This window comes from Stegodyphus dumicola, chromosome X2, assembly GCF_044657685.1.
Source record: "Stegodyphus dumicola isolate Sdum_Otavi_A_Nest chromosome X2, ASM4465768v1".
NCBI classification, from domain to species: domain Eukaryota; kingdom Metazoa; phylum Arthropoda; class Arachnida; order Araneae; family Eresidae; genus Stegodyphus; species Stegodyphus dumicola.
Window position 1 is genome coordinate 57925363 of NC_140781.1, and position 7797 is coordinate 57933159.

At 35.3% G+C, this 7797-nt stretch overlaps 1 long non-coding RNA gene across 1 annotated transcript; it reads left to right on the forward strand.

Annotated features, from left to right (window-relative positions):
* Positions 1 to 965: 965 nt before the first annotated feature.
* LOC146992764 (uncharacterized) lies at positions 966 to 4395 on the forward strand. Its single transcript, XR_015038981.1, has 2 exons — positions 966 to 1317; positions 4022 to 4395. It is a non-coding gene; the product is annotated as an uncharacterized LOC146992764 (long non-coding RNA).
* The last annotated feature ends 3402 nt before the right edge of the window (positions 4396 to 7797 follow it).

Here is a 7797-nt window from a genome sequence, read left to right on the forward strand (position 1 = left end):
CGACGATACACTAAACGCGATACACTAAGCGACTCTTTCGATGTACTCGACGACACACAGAGCACAGCTCCCGACTCTTCGGTTCAGTCGTTCCCAGAGCTTAACATTCTCTCTCGACGATGCACTAAACGCGATACACTAAGCGACTCTTTCGATGCACTCGACGACCCACTCGGCACTCGCTGCCCGGCTGTCAACTCGACGGACTCCACACGGACTGACTAACTCGAAACTAGCTATCTCGCACTTACTCTCCGCGTACCAGCAGGGTTTATATAGCTTTCGGCTTGTGTTCGAGAACATTCTGGGCTAAACCGGTAAGAATTCGTTCCAGAAGGTTCTCCATCCGTCCATGGTATATGGCGAATTTTTTCGCCAAATGGACGATTTGTCGCCAAATATGGCAACCCTGTCATCCGTTGCCATTTTATGGCAACCCTAAAACTGCTTTGTGGAGAAGCTATCTTACCGCGCCTGGACATTTCGTAACAAAAATATTACCATCAGTACGAAAATATATGTATTATGCGTACATGCAACATGCATGCAAAAATGCAACATATTTTTTACCAGACTGCTAGGGGTAAGTGCCCCCCCCCGGACGTTCGTAAATATGAGTGTATAAATTTCACTAACGCCTGAGCTGAATGTGAGAGAGTTCCTGAAGAAAAGAGTAAGGATTATTTATTGATTGCTTATTATAACTAATTCTGATATAATTATGTAATGCAAACGGAACGATTATCATGCTACAATGTACAGTATATCAAATATATGTGGCTTATTGTCTCATGATTTAGGAAAAACTTCTTTATAATTCACTAATGTCGGTGTAGAATTTCGCGATAATTTTCATTCGATAATCCATTTATTTATTGGTTTATAAATTGTAGACTTGCATGATAACAATTTCCCTTTTATCAGATTCTTAAAAATAACAATCTATCTCTGGTGGGGAATTTTGTGATAATTTTGATTTGCTAATTCATTTAGAATATTGGTTTATGAACTGGAAGATTTTACTTAGTGAATTAGCATATCAAATTCTTGCGGGGTTAAAAATAATCTTTTGTTGTCGATGCATTTAAGATAAGAAATTTAAGTGGACTGAAGAAGCTATGTTTTCTTCGTCTGGGGAATTTTGAAGCTCTTTGACAGAAATCTGGGTGTGAAGTGCACGTATGTTTTAAGGCTGACATATCTTATTACACCTGCTGGTATCTCACAGATCAGGATAACGTTTCAAATCGTCATAAAGTTGAAAGGCCATAATAGATTGCTTAGGTTTTGTTCCACTGGAAATCAAGAGCGGACAGGGTAAGTTGTTTTTAACATATTTCTGGGACTGACAAACTGGACCAAAAATAATTTTTGACACACATTTTGAGAGCAGTGAACAGAATGATCGATTACTATTTTGAATTAGATAATTTAAAGTTCTTTCAAGTATGCCTGAATATAAACTAAACAAAAAATAAAAACATGATTAGGTTAATTGTACAAGGAACAGTTTAGCACTTTGAAAACAGATACAGCCATTTCTTTTAGTAACATTAATTGCGTTCTTATTTTTGCAATTTGCTTATCACTTTTGTTGGTATGTCTTTGGTAACCTTTTATTAAGCTACAACTGTTTTATTTCAAGATAATGCAATGCTTTATTTTGAAATATTCAAGTAATTGGTAATTTATTCTAAAGAAATAATGCAATGGTTTTATTCTAAAGCAATAATGCAAACAATCATATGAATGAAAACTTACGATTATGTATAAGCTGGTTTTATAAACAGGCACAAAATTTTTATGTATCAGATACATTATGGTTATCGATTATGCCTGTTATTGTATGATTGTCTTAAATATTTGGCTTTGGATATAACAAGGTAATTGTTCTTGAACATCCAGGAAGTAGACATAACTGGTAAAATATTATTTTAATAAATTTTAACAAGTTGTTAAACACTGGTACTAACGCCATTCCTGTATCGCAGAAATAACGATATTGTTTTATTATTTTTAGTTTTTGACATCTCGTTAAGTACTGTTGTCCTTATGCTACGTTATTTTATGCCACAAAATTACTTGAAATATTAACATTTAAAAATTATTCCATATAATTTTCATTAAAAACTGATTTATTTTTCCCAAAATAAATCTCACAGAAGAAGCGTTAAGAGTAATTTTAAAGTATATGGAAAACATTTTTAGATTTTCTAGAGCTTGAAAAAACGAAAAGCATTAAAATTTCTTTCGAAGGTATGTGATTTTACAAATGGATTAAAGTATATCTTACAAACGAAAATTTGTTAGTTAATTTAACTTCTTGACATTCCGATAAAATTCAAATTTGATGTGCTGCTGCCCAGACGCTGTAGTGGTTAGGGGAGCCGAATGCGATACCAAAGCCCGGGTTCGAATCCCGGAGAAGGCATGGATGTAACTGCCCGTCAACAGTGGCCGCCTGTTAGGTGGCTTCACAAGAAAATGGCCACCACTTCTGGCCTTGGGAGCGGCCATTGCCGAATAAGCAAGTTCTCGTCATTAGATTAAAACAAAAACTGATGCGCTTAAAGATACGAACAAATAAATTTGCTGCTAGACTAATTTACTGCTATCGAAGATTTCGTTTACATTTTTCAATAGTAACTAATATATATATATATGAAAGTTATAGGAATTTCGTGACGTTTGGATCGCGTAAAAAATCTGCTTTGACAATGATAATAAACAACGTATCCCAAACGTCACTGTATATCAAAGAGTTAAGGTGATACTGCTGGCAGCCCATAAATCTGATGGGCCAGAGGCGTAAATTTCATCAATAAAAATGAAGCAATAGCGCTTGGATTCTTCTTTTTCTCATCTGTTGACATAGATCACGACATAGTCTTAACATGAAAAGTCATATCCAGAATTTTATCTGGAAAATGAAAACAAAATTACTTCTCGATATTAGAAATGGATTTTTTTTAAATGGTTGTAAAGTAACTGTACATAAATGCGGATGGAAATGATATATTTTATGCTCTGTTAGCGAAGAGTTTTTATATCACATATCTTCAAAATCACATATTACAAAATATAAGGATTGTTATGTAATGGTAACACTGACGAGTCATTTTGAAATTATCATAAACAAATGCAAAATTATGAACCAGAAATCGTGATAGCTCCGTATCACATATAAAATCAGACATTTATACATACAAAATACTAATTTCGCTGCAGAATTTCTTCATAAATAATTAAGTTTAATACTTTTTTTCAGTTTTAATAGTTTTAAATAAAGCATACAAGATATATATTTTTAACAAGAAAAATAGAGTGAAAGATGCAAATAAGTGTAAGTATTGAGCGATACATATGTACATGTATTTAAACGTATGTGATTTATCATTTATTAAGTAAAACTAACTGAAAAATATGTTAGTTGTATGTTTTTGCCTTTTTAAAGTGTAAACTTAAAAAAAAAAAAAAAAAAAACCTCATAAACGTAATTAACAAATTATGTGAATAGTTGGGCTAAAGATCTTTCTAAAGTAATTTCTGATGCGCCTGAAATCGGAAAAATCTTTCCTTCCCATTTGCTCCACTTTCCACTTCCATAAAGGAAGAAGTATTTAAAATAGTTCTTCAGCATTGACAAAAATTGATTTCAGATAATTAAGTATGACGCATTGTTACGATTTTTGTACTTAGATAGGTAATTTTAGTAGAATTCTAAGTAAAATTGTTGTTCTTTTCTGTGTAATGTAGCGCGAAACAAATTCTTAAGAGAAAGCTATGCCGGAAAAGTAAGAATACAGGGGCAAGTGCAGTTAACATTGAGTAAATTGGTATCTCGGTAATTTGGCAAGATATCGCCAATCTGACATCGGTTTTGGCGACTTATTTTGTCACCAAATTTGGCGACATTTTGGTCCAGTCCCTTGTATTATCGTAACAAGTATTCTAACTTATTAAGTGTAATTGACCACTATGTTAGTCGTAAACGTAATTTCACCCTCGCATTGCTTTCCAGTGATTTCGAGAAGCAAGCGACAAGCGACGGAGGACGTGGGCACTGTTCCTTTACCATTAGGTTAATTAGTACAGCACTACGTTCGCCCTTGTCTAGAGTTGGCCAGTTGGTGTGGCCACAAGAAAGCCTCGCACAGGACGCCTAGACCATCCAGTGGGCAGTCGAACAAACCAAAATGCCCCCGGGAATTCACCCTCATCCAATCGCCCGGGCCCAGCATTTATTGAAACAATATCAATCAATATATGGCCATACAAGGGCTTTGTCAACATGGTACGACAGACAGTGTTGTTATTGTTTCACAGGACTTACATGACGATGCCCTACTAGACATTCTTGTTTATTACCTAAATAAACATGCATAGATATATACATTATTGTGTATTGTACATTATGCCATACTTTGCACTATACTGTACCTTATATTACGTCACATTATATATATCATTCCTTATTTTTGTACATTTCACCAAATTACATTGTACGTTATACCATACACTATATTTTACCATTCTTTTCATTACTTTATACATTTACCTTACATATTTAAACATAGAAACATACACTGAGTACATATTATACATGATATGAATAATGCTCTATATAAAATGTATAAACCTGACGTTACATTATACTGCATCTTACATTACTTTAGCACAGGGCTGTTCAACTGACGGCCCGCCAAATTATTTTTACGGCCCGCGAGTACATTTTACTATGAATAAATTTATGTTACTAAATTATTATTATTAATATATCAGGTTCAATGTTCCTTCTAACCTTCTTCGGGAACATACAAGGACCTGACTCGGAACAGAGAGCTTACTAAAGCTATGTTCACTAATTGTGGTAAGTAGACAGGATACAGACGAAGGGTATACAAAACCCTTTATTTTTCTCTATATACAATAACTTCCGTACTTCGGAATACACTGACCCTCCACTCGGGGTCTAACGTAAAAAAAGTATAAAAAATAAAACTAAACTCTAATTTAACTTTAGAATAATACACGTGGAAGATTGGCCTTATAATAACAGGAAGCGTATGTAGCACAGAGACTGTGAACACTACAATACGTTTACTTTATCAAGAGGATTAAAACCTCTGGCCTGGAAGGCGAACAGCAACTGCGTAACTTCTAAGGTAAGCGGCCTGCGTTGACTTACTGCTTCCTCTCTCTCGCTTGGCAAAAAGGCCACACTTAAATACTTGGCGTTCGCCAGACAAACTTTGCATAAAAACCTTCACGCTTATAATTCTGGCCGGAAGTAGAAAATAAGAAGTGATAGTAAAGATTTAAAATAAAATAAACGTTAGTAAAACTTAAGATCCTTACATACTTCCCGCCAGAGTTAATTAGTTTGAAACTGAGGTCTAAAACGACCTTGTTGAAAACTTTTAGCTCTAGAATCTAACGCGAGGCCAACCTTTTACAACCATAACTTAGCTAGAAACTAGAAAATTTAAAAGAAAGAAATTTGTTACAATAGCAGCTCCCAGGATATACAACAATCTTTTTTTCATCTGTACTGCATCTAAACAGGAGCTTTATTCAATTCTGGTTCCTTTCAGAGATCTGGAAGGAAAACTAGTTTAATGAAATGTTACACAACGACATGGCAAGTAACATATACAATTATAGTGCTCTTAACATTCTTATTTCATTCATGACTATTTTAATTATCTCTCCCCGTGCTCTCTGACATGTGTTGTAAAAGAACACCAAACACGAATGTGTTTCTGTCTACGTGTGCCACACTTCCTCCTACAATCAAAACACTAACGTGTTAAAATTCAACATAACGAGACCTCTTAACACACCCTACTTTCAACTCTAAACCCTGAGGTACTATTCTAAAAGTGGCTAACTCTAAAGTGTAGCGTCAGAGAGCCTAACTACATCATTCAACCGTTACCACATATTCGCCATGATTTAATCTTTACAGTCACACGAATAACAAATTTTTAACATTACTTTCACTTTTACCATATCACGGTATTTCTTAACATTTAAAATAACAGTTCACATGTATATAAGAACATATCAACATGCCGTTAATTTTACAGATTTGAAAACATACATTAGTAGTACATTGTTAACTTCTATTCTTTTCAAAGCAAAAGCCAATTCTTTCTACATTGAAATAATACATTTCAAAAAGTCTTTCAGACTAAAACTTCTTTCTTGCCAGAATGTTTTAAATAAAATTTATACAATAACTTTTACAATATTTAAGTCTTTACACATCGCTATTATACATCAACTTTAGTTTTACACGCGAGTAATTGAAAAACATAATACCAAAATCGGTAACAACTCATTTCTCTCCCTTTTGGCGATAAAGGTCGACCTCGCATGAGGTAAAACTTCTTGAAATCTGCCACTTGCAGTAAGAAAGAAAGATTAACTTGAGTTTGCAAAGTAACATAAAATTTTACTTATCTTTGTGATATTCGGACATTCTTTTCTGAGCCCAGTCCTGGAAAGTAGCGTAGATTGTTGTTTGATTTATCCTCCTTCGTGTGCGGGCTCGCCCTTCAGGGCCTCCCTCTAGAAGCTTTCTTTTTTTTCCAGTTCGGTCACCCTTGAATACCTTCTTTTTCGCCTCTGCCTGTGGTCTTGGCCGTTTGATGGCAGCTGGTCTTGGCGGAACCGGGAAACTTCTTTCGTGTTCCTGCTTGGACCTCGTTGCTGGCCGTTCAAATTTTCCTTGTAACTTTTCCTCTGCCGTTGATGGCCCTTCCGCAGTTCGGCGGCATTTGCTGCGGAGAGTCCTGTCGGATGAGTAGATCTTCCGTTTTAGAGCCGGGTTATAGTTGCCGTCATTTCTCCTGGTTCTCTTCACATACGTCGTCCTTCTCCCTTCTTCATTCTGGGGGTGTTCGTGAACTCTGTTTTCTGGACGGTGGAACGGCTTCTTTTTCTTGTTACCTTCCATTTTTCCGCGGGGCAATTTTCTTTTCACTTGCTTCTGTCTCTCATTGGCTTGCCCTTGTACTTGTCGTTTTTTCACCTCTGGAACTTGTACTTGCGGTGTCTGCCGTGCCGGATCCTGCAAAAGATCTGAAAAGATTTGCATTTTATTACGATCGAAGTAGGGCTTGATTTGATCAATGTTTGCGGAACAGGTTTCACCATTTCTGGCTTTTAACACTACAACAGCGTGAGTTATTTTTTCTATGACATATGGTCCTTCAAATCGTGGAAAAAATTTGGCAGTTTTATCTTCTGGTGCTGAAGAAAGTGAATGCTTAATTTTTAAAACTTCATCCCCTACTTTATAAGTTACTCCCCGTCGTTTCAAATCATAATATAATTTCTGTTTTCTTTGTGCTACTTCCGTATTCTTTTTTGCTTCTTTTATTAGTTTTTCTATATCACCCATTTTAAATTCTGGGGCTCTTTGTTGCACATAAAATAGTTTATCTAACGGTGTTATAATCTTTCTGCCTAGAAATAACTCAGCAGGAGTTTTGCCCGTTGTATCATGTTTTGCGGTCCTAAGAGCGAAAGCAAATTCATTGACATAGTTATCCCAGCTTTTATGAAAATTTTTAACATAACTACGGATAATTTTCACTATATTTCTATCGACCCGTTCCGCTATATTTGATTGCGGCCGATACGGGACCATTTTTAAATGACGTATGCCCAGTTTTTGGCATATATCTTCAAATATATTACTTACAAATTGAGGACCATTATCCGATATAACTTTTAGGGGCGATATAACTTTTAGGGGCGATATAACTTTTAGGGCCCCTTAAAATAAAT